We start from the raw sequence: 14,054 nt of genomic DNA on the forward strand, positions 1-14,054 counted from the left end.
AGTTATGGGGCTTGGGGTAAATCACCAGACTTGAATTTATAAGACTTGAAGCTGGAAATTTGGGGTTAAGGTGGAGCTTTGCTGTTGACTGGTGAGTGACCTTGGATGAGTCACTCAACAGCTATGTTGCTTTTCTGGGACTATTTAATGAACTAGGAAGTAGGAAAGCAACTGGCTTCAGGAGTTATCCTGCTATTCATCTTTTCTTTCATTCAGCAGGAGATACATGTGTTTCCGCTTTGAACAGAATCATTCTCTTTGACAGAATATTTAGAAAGACATAAAAGTCTATAACTGGCTTCCCATCTTCCTATTTCTTAACATGGCATTGAAATTTTCTCCTTTTTAGTTCATCACTAAATTTATTGTCTGTTAAAGATTTATTTATTTATGCATATAAGCACTGGGTACAGGCCAGAGGTACGGGGAATGACAGGAGTCACCAGAGCCAGAGTGGAGAGTAAAACAGGCAGATCTACTATAATACACTGCTGAGGGGAGCAGCGAGTGAGACAGGAGAGTCTGCTGTGCCGTGTGGGTATCCTCCCTGGCCAGGTATTAAACTCATGCTGCAGTGGCTGCAGATAGCTTCATAGTGCTGATACTTAAACGTTGTGCCACCAAGATGCCCCCCATCTTAGATTCCTTTTTCAAATAGAAAACCTACTAGGAAGACTTTCCTAGCCATCATCAGACCAAGGCCTGATTAGTCTGCCTAATTTGTTTTCTAGGGAGCACTGTACTTTTGTTTTTTTCCAACTTAGCATCTATTTTATGGTTTTTCCTTCATTAAACATTGTAAGTTCCATGAGTATGTTGTAGTAATTGTAAGTTCAATTATTATTTATCCCTTCTTTTCAGCAGGATGAGAAATGTAAATTCTGTTAAAAAGGCAAGTGAGGGTAATGTACCTTGGACAGACAGTTTGTATTTGTGTCAGAATTTTTTTTTTTTTTAGAATTTTTTTTGGTATTACTGAGATAATATTGGCTTATAACACTATATGAATCCGGCTTTCATATTCCCATTTCTTCAGATGTACATTACCACAGCACTTCCACCTTCCACCACCAAGTGACATGTGGTCCTTCACCATCTTCTATTGTGTGACCCACTTTGCTCTCTATGCTCTCCCTCTGCCTGGCAAAAAAAAAAATTGAATAGGCTATTGTTTAGGTCCTGAAGAACCTGTGTCCCCTGAGGTTGCTTCTTAAGTCAGCATCTACATTTCCAGTAGAGTGTGAATACCATAGTTACCTGCTGTAACTATGTAGCCACAGTTGAAGGGCTCACTGATTCCTGAATAAACTGCATTTGGCAGAAACTGGATATGAGGCATCACTGGTTCAAATGAAGACAACTTTACCTTAGAAACCAATCAAGGCAATGCTCACTGTCCAGGAATAAAGAAACAGAAGGTGAAAGACCTGGTTTGAATGCAAATGGTAAAAATACAAAGTGACATGTTTTGTTTTGTTTTGTTTTGTTTTTTAGATAGTTCAGAACATTTTCTTCCATGTTCTTCTCTGCCATGTCTAATTACAGTGGTTTACAGACAACAATGCAGGGTTAAATATCTTTTTAATCTTTTACTTTATTCTCTTGACCATAGTGGTTTTAATGAGAAGTGTTTGGAAATATTTCCCATATTTATTTTGTTCAATTTATTTTTTTGTTGGGGATAGCTCTCAAAAATACTTGTTAGGGAAGTTTTGGTATAGTGGCCTCTTTTCTCAAATGGTTTGCTGCCAGTTTCTCCCAGGGAAATTAATGTTAATGGTTGCAAGTTACCTGGAAGCTTAAAGTCTGGAGGACAGAAAGCAAATGGTAGTTCTGTATTATATATTTTATTCTGATTAAGAAACCAATTTCAAACCCCATACACTGTTGGTGGGACTATAAATTGGTGTAGCAGCTAACAAAATCAATATTGATATTCTTCAAAATATTAAGAATAGAAATTCCACTTCTGAGTATTTATCCTGATAATACAGAGACACTGATTGGAAAAGATATATGCACCCCTGTGATGATTGCAGCACTGTTTGCAATCTTTAAAGAAATAACCTGTGTCCATCGAGGGATGAGTGGCTAAAGAAGATGAAGTATGTGTGTACAAGTGAGTACTATTCAGCTATAAAAAGATGAAATCATGCCATTTGTGATATCATGTATGGACTGGAGGGAATCAGGTTAAATGACATAAGTTAGAGAAAGAGAAATCCCATATAACTTCACTCAAGTGTGGAATAATAAAATAAAGAAGCAATAAATAATACGAATGAACAAATAAACAAAACTAAAACCAAAATTTAGCCAATAGAATAGGGGGGATTGCCTGTGTGGAAGAGGGCTAGGAGTAGGTAAAATGGATAGATGTCAACCGTAGGATGGTAGATAGAATCACAATGGTCATACAGGGTCAATCATCATGTAGTGTATACAGGTGTTGAATTATATTGTGATAAAACTTAAAGTTTTAATAAGCCAATGCTGCTTTAACAAAATTACCAAAAATGAAAAATCAGTTGTTTCCACCAAATTGTTTTTTCGTCACTTGCTTTATTTTTATTTTTTTTTCTTTTCTTGTCTTAGTTTCATATCAACCCGAAGTCATGTCATATTGTCCATTTACAGGAAAGAGCATACAATGACAATTCTTTCAGATAAGTTAATTATCTGCCTCTAAGAATGCTTCAGGTTTCTTGATGTACTAATGATATTAGATAGTATGGGTTGTTCTAAGGCAATTGAATGAGTACCCATGTACCAAGAACAGTGTTTAGGAAAATATTTCTGACTTCTAATTAACTTATAAAGTTTCCTTGGGCATTTTTGGGTTGTTGTTGTTTTGAAACTGAGACTGAAGGAAGGAAATTACATGGTAGGTAGTTAATGCATTCTTTCTGAATCTCCCTGTAGATGACATAAATTAATGGCTGGTCTCATTTTTCATACTCCCATGCATGAAAAGAAAGAAATTAAGACAGTGATGCTATTTAACTATTACAGGACAAATTCATCTCTGATCAGAATTATGTAGAGCTTCCTAGCTCTGGCATGTACATACTTTACTGAGTCACCTCCTGTGCCAATGAACCAAATCATACTGCAAAACAGAACCATCTAAATGTTAGTGATTCCAGCCCCAAACCTTACTGTCTGTGTCTATTGCATAGAGAAAGCACCCTTTCCCAAAGCATAAAAAATTCTATTGCCCAACAGCCTGGGACAAGTTAAATTAGTCCGTTACAATTTAACTACAGGAGCACTTGCCTCTAGGAAAACCATTAATTTTGTTTAAAGTGACTATATTGCTGTCATTGGGAATGTTCCCATATTTTGTTGCTACAGAGCCTTGCTGAAAGAGAATGTTGATTGACTCCATTCTATTTTCTTGTTCTTCTTTCCCTCCTTACCCCAAAAATAAGATCATGGTCACAATTTCATAAATACTTATATATATATATAAATATTAACACAGATACTAAATTCTGAGTGAAAAAAATTTTTTTTTATAAAATTAAAGTAGGGCTTTTATAGAGAAACACGACTCTCACCTGGTCTTACACTATGTTCTGCACTAATTAAAATGGCTTATATAAAGGTATTAATTATGTGGATGTGAAGGGAAATACATGTATTTGAATAAGACACTTTGGGAAATGTAAGGTGTGGAAACTATTAATCAAAAGCACGAGACATAGAATATATAGCCTCTGTTTCAGCTTGCATGTTTTTTACTGTGCAACTTTCAATCAGTGCAAGCCTATGTGGTCAAGTTCTACATCCTCACTGCCTACCTTTGCAGATGTTGTCATCCTCTGCAGCTAATGTTGCTACAAAGGAAAATGCTGAAATAGAAGATTTTGCTTATAAATTTCCAGGTAACCTTGAGGGCAGAAAGTATTCCTTCAAGGAATTATGCACATGGTCTTCTTGATGATTTTACTCTGAAAGTTGTAGTGTCATTATGGAGCCCTCTAGACCACAAGTCTACATTATTAGAACGGGCCTTTATATATGTATTTATATTTATTTATTTTACATCATTCTTTATTTTGTACATTTTATCATCCCAGTTGTCATCCCTGGGGACTTCCTACCACACTTCACCCCTGTGCCATCACCATATCCCTGTGCAATTTTCCTGTCCCAGTTTTGATCCTATCCCCCTATGCATCCCTGAAGACTCTGTCTGGTTTATAGCTGTTCGTTGATTTTTCTTTTATACTTTATTATAATGGCCTTTTTCCCCCTGATCCCTTACACTGCTGCTATGAATGAAATCATCTGGTATTTTGATTAGATAGTGGCTGGACTACACAACAGGTGGATAAAACAAAAGGGCTAACTGCACAGATCTCACCTTTAGTAAGCAAAGGCAAACATCTAGAAAGATCCTTGCATCGCTTGCAATTTGTATAAAGGCAAATGGCTGTAGTTATATGGGGGTGACACCAAATCTCTACTTAGAGCCCAGAAATCTATTAGCAGTGCATTCTCCAGGGTCTGACAATCAGCAAAAAGTAAATCAGCCTTTCTGTGTTGAAGGATCACAGTTGTTCCTCTGGGGAGTTTAATTAGGACAGCAGCAATGCTGTTGAGTGCTTCTGTGGACTCTTATCTGTGCAGTTCACACTAAGTGGGTATTACTTTGTTCTTGTAGCCTCTTCCCTACTGTTCCATAAATGATTGAATTGTAGGACCTCAAGTATCCACCCACAGCCATAGTATCAAGTGTGGTATGTGTGTGTTTGTGTTTGTGTGTGTGTGTGTGTGTGTGTAAGAGAGGGAGAGAGAGAGAATGTTGGAGGAAAGTAATAACATTCACCTTATTATTGATAAATATAAACCCAAAGCTCATGTGTAGAAAAATGAGATTTTCTGTTTTGTCTGGTTCCCAGAATATATTTCTGATTTTTCTGCTTCGCAACAGGTATGATTCTGAGTGGAATAATGCACTTCCGTTGTTGTACCTCACTTGGTCCTCTGCTTGTGCTTTTGTATGCCTATCCCTTCCTCAAGTTCTATCAACCTCTCCTGAATCCTATCTGAGTCAAGCCTATGTATATATGCAAAACTGAAAATGAATCAATTTCCATATATTATTTTTGCTTATTTTTCCTTTTCATTCTTCATTCTTTCATTCTTCCTGGCTTAAGATTTGAGGAATGGTTGCAGTGTCTGACTACTCATAATAATTATGAAGTACATGAATGCAGCTAATTCAAAGTACATTGTAGAGAAAATGGTACAGTTATTTAGAGGGAAAGATTCATAGCTTGAAGTGCTATCCCTAACATTTCTCAATTACTTATTTTTTTTGGCACATCGTTTAACTTCTCCAAGTCTCAGTTACTTCTTATGGAAAATAGGGTAGCAGGAGTATCTACTGTTGGAATTTTGCAATTGAAAATCATTTCCCTTTCCATAGAGTGGGTTGGAAGTCACTTTTAGAGTCAGGCAAATAGAATCGGAAGTTATTAATAACTTTGACATAAGCTTGATATTAATTACAATTAGTGCTTTCTTCTGCCTTTGTATTGAATTAAATTTGCACAACTAGGCAAACAGTTAGAACTAAATGACCACAATTTCTCACCACAAAGGCAATCCTTCCCCAAAGGCTTTTCTATAGCTATGAATTTTCCAGGGGAAGACAATATCCCAGGAGGAAGGATTCATACTTGTCCAGTGCTTTGTCTCAGTCTTGCCAAGCAGATATTTCTGTGCTCTCTTAGGCAGGAATGGCGAGGATAGTGAGGGCTAGAGAAAGGCCACAGTTGTTCTTCCTCTACTTCTCCTCCCAGAAAATGTACTTCCTCCCAATATAAACTTACCTTATACATTTGTATAGGGTATGAGGGCTATCTTCTTAACAGTTAAGATTATTCTAAGGATTAATACTGCATGTCAGGTTTCTGAACCAGTGTCTGGCACATAAAGGTTTAGGTAGACAAGACAGAGTAAAATTCATCTTTATTCACTTGTCAGTTGGCTAAGGGAAGTTATCAAATCTTGCTGAATTTACAATTTTTAGTCTCTAAATGAATATACTAATAACCAGCATGCACATTCAGGGAACTTAGAAAAAAAAAAAGTGAAAATTCTAGCACATGGTGGGCACTCAGTGAATGGCAACTACTATCATTACTACAATATATCTGTTATACCAGTTTGCAGGATGAGTTGCTCAATGTTTTTCTACTGCAGGTGGACATTTCTCCATACAGCAGCCATTGGCTGGTTGATTTGGCAGCCACAGTGCTCATAGTACTTACAGATGGAACTAATCAAGGGGCAAATTGGTGTGAAAGTAGCTGAGATGTCAGTCTAAGAACTAAGGAAATCATGCTGGTAATACAAGTATTTCTGTAACTTATCCACTGAGCAGCAAACCTACATGTAAATATTTGAGAGGTGATTAAGTTGATGTGTCCCTTTTTAATTTTAGTATATTTTTTAAGTATTAAAAAATCTTTTATTAGCCAACAACATATTTTTCTGATATTGAAAAGAAATTCTGGTAGGAAATTAGTTACAGAACAGAGAATTTAATGCCTTTCAATCTTTTTTAGGCCCATAGAATATCCCCTATCTAGGACTTCGTTTCTTTTCGGCTGACTTAACATTGCTGACAAATGTACCTTGTAGGACAAGTTAAGTTACACGTAGGTGCAGAGAATAATTGCCGAGATATTGTAGATAACTCCTTTTAAAATTTTAAGTTTTCCCTGGAGTGTGATGGGCTCTAATAGCATCTTCTGGAAAGAATCATTTGCAACCATTTTAGATCCTCTAGTTTGGTGACTTATTACTGTCATAATTCACTTCTGTATATATCCTGCTGTCCCTTCCACATGAAAACCACTGCTCAAAAGTTCTTTAAAGTAACAAGCTGAAAATAAAAGAATACGGCCCTCCCTGGTGGCGCAGCGGGTTAAAGCACAGCACTGAGAATCTAAAGCCGCTTCCGCATGGGTTCCTTTCCCGCCTGCCTGGGAGGTGACCACATGGCGTGGCAGACTTCTCCTGACCCGCCTGCTGCTCCCATTAGCAGGGTACTTTGTAGATCTGCCTGTTCTGTTCCCCACTCTGTCTCTGGTGAAGCCTCTCACCGCCCCTGAGCCTCTGGCCTATACCCCAGTTCTGTATGCACAAATTAAATAAATCTTAAAAAAAAATACAAGAATACAACTTTTTAAAAATAAATCATTAAGAATCGTTATGGTTCAGAACTAAGTCTTGAGTATTTGAGTGCTATCTTTTGTTTTGGGGTTTGGGCTGGTTTTTATGTCCAGGTAGAGTCTCTAGAAACATTGTTTTCCTCACATCTTGATTCTAGTGGATCTGTCGTAATCTTTGGTTTTTGTGCCCTGAAAATAATAAGTTGCCTTTGAAGAGTGGACCGTCTTTGGCTCCCAATTATCTGGCAGATGGACTCTGGTCTTGACACTGTACCTTTGATTCCAGCCAACTTATACTTCTGATAGAAGGTAGCCTCGCCACACTACTAGATGTCCAAAGATGACAGTTTTTTTGTTGAGATCATTAAGATCAATTAGGCTTATGAAGTAAAATGACTCACTTTCCTACCTTCTGTCAAGAGTATATAGATAAGGCCCACGCCCCTGTTTTGAAACTGTAGTTCTTGCCTAACATCCTCAAAATCAATATTGGATACATACACTTCCGGACAGACTCAAAAGGGGATTCTGGAATAATTGTTGTGAGCTCTCCCTGGTAGCACAACAGGTTAAAGTATAGCACTTGGAAGCTAGCTGCGGCAGCTCCAGCAGGTGTTCGATCCCCTGTCGGGTAGGTGACCCACATGGTGTTGCAGGCCTCTCCTGACCCGTCCACTGCTCCCCTCAGCAGTGTATTTGAGTCAATCTGCCTGTTCTGCTCCCCATGCTGTCTCTGGTTGAATCCCCTTACCTTCTGCCCCTGGATCTCTGGCCTGTACCACAATTCTTGTATGCATAAATAAACACATTTTTAAAAAAAAGAAAAGTGAGAGAGATTGACTAAGTAAGTGCTCACCTCACTGAATTGAGCAAAATCATCTGTATATAGTTACTTCATCTCATTTAGGAAACTATTTTAGATGGTGTTATCTGCCAAAGTTGGGCCTTGCTGATAAACTATCCAATGACGAATCAATCTATGTTATAAGCAAAGGTGAGAGCCATCAATCCAGCCCACTAACACAGGCAGCAGTGCAAATTGCCTTTGGCACTGGAGCTGGTGAGATGAGAGGATCACCCAGGGAATCTCCTCTCCCTAGCCTCAGAGGCAGTTATGAACACAATGACTCTGTTCACAAACGTGCAAGGAAATTGAAGCCAATTTTGTCAGGAGTAAGTTTCCTCCCAAAAAAGGTAACTTACTTGAATGGTCTGGGTAGATCAGACTTTTAAATACTACAGCTCTGTGGACAAATTCATCATATGAAGAAAAAGAAAAATATATTGCAAAAGTCTAAAGTCTCCATGAGCTTCGATGCTATTTCTGCTTATCTTCTGAATTATATTGCTTTTTATTTCTCCAGATTCGGTGTTTGTAAGATAGCTGGCTATTCAGTTTCAGGAAGATCATACACAGATAGCTATTCTCCTGTTAGCAGAGATGTGTGAGATTATTAATAAATGTTCATCAAGTGTGATAGTTCAAAAACCATAATGTATGAACACTGACTAAAATGAGCTGCAAAAATAAAATAGGTGGGTGATTTTCTTTGTCATCGAACAACTATGTAAATGTAAAATCATTTCTGCTTTTGAGGGGACTTACTATTACAGGGGTTAGCCAAAGTAGTGTATTGGCGAAAAGCCTTATAGATGTCACTCTTACAGAGAAACCATTTTCAGCACAGTTGTTGCATTTCATAGGTTCCACTATAACCTGTGACACAGCCACGTTTTAAGCTACAAACTCCGTCATAGCAGGGTTTTGATGCGTTTTACACAGTTCAATAATTCAACCTTAACATCTATGTCTCCTGTTGAAAGATCTAGGCCAGTTTTAAAAGAAATGAGGAAGCAAGCAAGAAGGAAGTGAATACAAATTGAGGTATATACCATTATGTGTCTGAGAGGTTTTTGGATTACAAGGAACAGAAACCCTCACAAGTTCTGCTGAGTAAAGCAAAATGCAGTTGAAGGGTCAAAGGAAGTCTCTTCTCACAAGGAATCAGGAATTGGCAGGCAGCACATCCATGCATCCCTGGTTCTCTTCAGTCACCTAACCTGTCGTTTCTGTTTCTCTCAACTTAGCTGCTCCATCCTGTCTTCTGCAGATTGGACTCCTCTTTATGGTTCTTTTTTCTTTTCCTTTGTTTGTTTGCCTTTTTGCTTATTGTGATAACATTGGTTTACTTCCTATGATTCAGAGAAACAGGTTCACTCATACTCACCTGTGTGTCACCACACCCCATCTGCCACAGCGGACCCACACCCTTTGTCCTGGTTCTTGATTTTTTTTTTTAAAGATTGTAGGTTTTTTTTAAAAAGATTTATTTATTTGTGTGTACAGAACTGGGTTACAGGCCAGAGGATCAGGAGCAGTGAGAGGCTTCACCAGAGACAGAGTGGTGAGCAGAACAGCAGATCGACAAAGCTCACTGCTGAGGGGAGCAGCGGGCTGGTCAGGAGAGGTCTGCCTCGTCATGTGGCCACCTCCTGGGCAGGCGGAATGGAACTCATGTGGAAGTGGCTTTATCTTCTCAGTGCTATGCTTTTACCCTCTGCGCCACCAGGGAGGGCCAGGTTCTTGATTTTTATTTCCTCACACCACAGTTCACCTGGTTCTTTGGTTGCGCCTACCTGTCCTCAAATGTTCTTGACCTCCCACTTCCTGTGTCAGATAACTTCTGACTTACTTAGTCTTTGTTTCTCTTTGTTCAAATACCTTGCTATAAAAATTGTATTATTTTTTCCACCAGGTTAGCCTTGCTTTACAATACTGTGTAGGATTCAGGGTATATACTGTGTATATATTCAGAGATATGTCACCACACCACACCCACCACCATGGCACCCCTAGTCCTCTGGCATGGTGTCTATTGGCCCCCATCACATTAGCTTCCAACCCTCCCCTTCCCCCTCTCGTGTTCTCAATTCTACAATGTTCTTAAGAGACTCAGATTGGCTTTTGCCAGTCAAAAGATTGGCTCACAATTAGTGTATGTGTCCACCTAGACAGTTTTGGGGGAAAGGTGTTGATGCACAGCTATTAGCCATGCAGTACACGCTAAAGGATTTGGGTACTGTAAATAAATTAAATAATGTATCAGATATCTCTGTTATTGTCATGATGATTGTGGTAACAACGACATTAGTAATTCAGTTACTAGAATAATTAAAGCAGCTACATTTTTGGAGCTCTTGTCAAGCATATTATATACACTGCTGTTTAATCTTCACAATAACCCTCCAAGGTAGCTATGATTTCTGTCCAAGTTTTTCCTCATAGAAAACTTTTGCACAATGATATTAAATGACATATGCAAAGGCCACACAGCTAGTTAGTAGTTGGACAAGACTCAACCCACTCCCACCCCAGAGTCAGTGCCCCTGCTACTGTTTCCTTAACCCTATAATTGCTGACTCTGACACTATCATGATGAATATGTAAAATGTGGAAGGTAAACTAGTTTCTTTTTGAAGAAAAATAAATTCCATTTTACACAGTAGTACCCACGTGGTATGTACTGGATAAATATATTCCTTTTCTCCAAAGCCCTTACAAGGGGAGAAAGGGATTAAGACCCCAACATATATTTTAGTCCAGGCAGGTAAAAGAATAGAAATATTCTCATCTGAGTTATCCTGGTTCTTTCACATAAATGAAATAACCTTTAAATATTTGTGATCAGAGCATTATCCGTTTGTCTCTTAGCCTTAATATTTATTTGAATTCAAATTAAATCTGCCTTTTCGCAAAGATCAAGAGTAAGATCTGGCACTTGAAAGTGGAAGCCAAAGCTGGTGTATGTGATGTTACTGCCCTCTTCCCCAGCTACCATTTTATTACTCTTCTGGGAATCCTGTTAAATTACAGCTCCTGATATATTGTGGACTGTGGATCTAAATTCTGGCTTTGACCAAGTCAAGGGCTGGTTTCTTTGGGCAGTATTTCACCTCCTGTTTTATCTGTGCTGTCACCTAAATTTAGCACTTAGACTATACTCCCCTATGTCTGCAGAAGTTTTAAATTATTTTCCAGTGATGCATACTGTGTCCATGCAGAGTTGTGTGTAACAGATTTGCAGTAAAATATTGAAGCTATCCCACTCTTTTTTTTTTTTTTAACAAAAAAATAAATAAATTAGATCAGTTGCTTCCACAATTTGACTTTGGGATGGATTGTAAGGTCTTGTACTTCCCACATGACTGATGGAGTTCTCCTTAGTGTTTTAGTGTTTTATGTTTTGTCCTTCTGTGCATTTTACCATCTGTCTGACCAATCAGCTTCCTGCAAGCAAAACATGGGTGTTCTTTCCTGGATCTTATGGGGTTTCAAATACCTGGTGCGTTATGACCCTTCCTGTTGCAGGAATAAGGCCTGTGTGCAGTTGTTACAGTGTTCTAAATTGAAGAAACGTGAATGAGACATGAATCCAAAATTCCACACCTTTTTTATGTGGGCTTCAACTAGTGTCTGCTGTAATTGTTAGAACAGCCTGACCTATTAATCCATAGATAAAAATGATTCAATTAAAGTGAAATATAAATATTGAAAGTAACGTAAAACCAAATGAGGCACATCACGGAATTTATGTGCAAATAAATTCACTGAATAAAAATTATCCAGTACATACAAAGTCCATATGCTGTCTTGGTAATGCTATAATTAAGTCAGAGAGTCATGTCATACTGGCCTTTTCCATCTGCTCTGTGATCTGTTAAGGGACCCATTCAAACAGAATGACAGCTGACCTCAAAGTGATACATTCTGCTACTGCCCATTTTAATAGGGCTGTTGGTTATGCACATTTTGTCTTCATTTATATTGGGCTATGAATGGTTTTCCATTAAATCAAGTCAAAGGGAGCATCTATTTTTCTATTAAATGGGTTTATTTAAACCACTATCTTATTTTCTGATTAAATTATGTTCTTAGTTTTCCCAAGCAAGCAGTGGGTTGTTTTGGAATGGTTCTTTAGGCTTGGTGGTGTTGTATACATTCAAGTGGCACCTGTCTATATTTCTTCCTAGTTTTTCTTACCTGGACAAATCTAGATGTTTAATACTTGGCCCCTCGATGTTATATATATGGATTTGACATGAAAGGCAAGTGAAAGCGGAGCCAATATTTGTAATACTAATTGATTTCATTTATTTTGCTTCCCTTGTGCATACCTCACTGTCACTGTTGCCATTATCTTAATGTTGTTGTTTCCAGTATCACTCAGAAAAGTCATTTTAAAGGCAGGGGATCTGGAGCACAGATGTGTCAGGTGTAAAGGCTCTCATCCTCAGAGACTCCCAATTGGCTAAAGGAAAGCACCCCTCCCCCACCAAATGGTGCAGCTGAGGAGCCATCATTTGTCCATCTGTTTGTATCCAGGTTACCCTATGAGAATCTATTTAATTTCTGGGCCTTGGAGTGTCTCTATTTCAACAGTACATGCATTTAAAAAAGACAAATTTAATGGTCCATGTGGAAAACTGGTAACCCTTGTAACATGAGTGACCTTTAAAAGATTGTGTTTTTGTTTTGTTTTCAAGCAATAATACATGTCATTTATTTATTTATTTATTTATTCATTCATTCATTCATTCATTCATATAGAACTGGGGTACAGGCCAGAGATGCGGAGGGTAAGAAGATTCACCAGAGGCAGAGCAGGGAGCAGAACAGACAGATCAACGAAGTACACTGCTGAGGGGAGCAGCGGGCCGGTCAGAGGAGGTCTGCCACCCCATGTGGTCACCTCCGGGGCAGGCGGGAATCGAACTCATGTGGAAGTGGCTTAAGCTTCTCAAATGCTGTGCTTTAACCCGCTGGGCCACAAGGGAGGGCCGCAATAATACAAGTTTTAACAAGCGTTTGCGCTAGTAAAACTCCCAATTGCTTAGAGGGGATTTTTAATGCATCCTCTTTGGGTTAGGAAGAAAAAGAAGAAAGAAAGAGGTTACACTGATGATGTAACCCAGCATGCTTGAAAATGGAGTTTTAAAATATATACCAATTAAAAATAATACCCAAGCCACAAACAGGGTTAGGCAGTACCCACTGGGATGAATAAGATCGCTACATATAAGAGGTTTGTGAATTATAAAATGATGACAATCAGGCAAATATCATTGCTCTCTGGGAAATTGTGACCATGGCATAGTGTTTTCAGAATCAAATTAGAGAACCTGGAAAGTGTGACATTATATATGGCATCTTATTTATAAATAAAAATCCAAATGGAATTCCTTAGAAAGTTATATTGAGACAGGTATGTGTACAAGAGGCAGCGATGACAGTCATTCATTTGTCCAGTTGGGAAATATTTGCTAAGCTTCTACTAGGTTCTCAGCCTTGTCTTGGGATCAGGGGATGTTTTAGTGAACAAAACAAATTCTGTGTTCTCCTAAAGCTAGTATTTTAATGCGGAGAGGATGGCAGATGATACACCAATAAACCTATTATTTGTTCTCTGTAGTGCCCAGGACCGAGACTAGTGAATTAATTAGTAGTACATTTAGATGTTGGTTCAAAGATAAGGGAATATTTATGATGTTTAGCTGAGATTGCAAACATTAAGAGTAGTCTGATGAGCAATAATGGAACAGAACATATATACGCTTCTCAGTATCGTGCCCATATTAATCATTCACTTTGAAATTTTTGTTTCGGAAATCCATACAATACTTAGAGTAGTACAGTGGGAAAAATATAGGATTAGATTCTGTCAAGACACCTTTACTTATACACTGGTGGTGAGAAATACTGATTTCTTGAAAATCTACAAGAAGGTAGGGACAAAAACAAGAGACTGAATCAGAGAAAGACAGGGGAAAAGAACAAAAACTTTTTATTCTTATGATCATATTTAA

General features: G+C 38.2%; 1 protein-coding gene across 1 annotated transcript in view; it reads left to right on the top strand.

The window, feature by feature from the left end:
* IL1RAPL2 (interleukin 1 receptor accessory protein-like 2) overlaps positions 1–14,054 on the top strand; it is a 921,055-nt gene that overhangs the window by 353,320 nt on the left and 553,681 nt on the right. The gene's annotated exons all lie outside the window — the stretch shown is intronic.

This window comes from Condylura cristata, unplaced genomic scaffold, assembly GCF_000260355.1.
Source record: "Condylura cristata isolate star-nosed mole 26May11 unplaced genomic scaffold, ConCri1.0 scaffold00019, whole genome shotgun sequence".
Taxonomy (NCBI): Eukaryota; Metazoa; Chordata; class Mammalia; order Eulipotyphla; family Talpidae; genus Condylura; species Condylura cristata.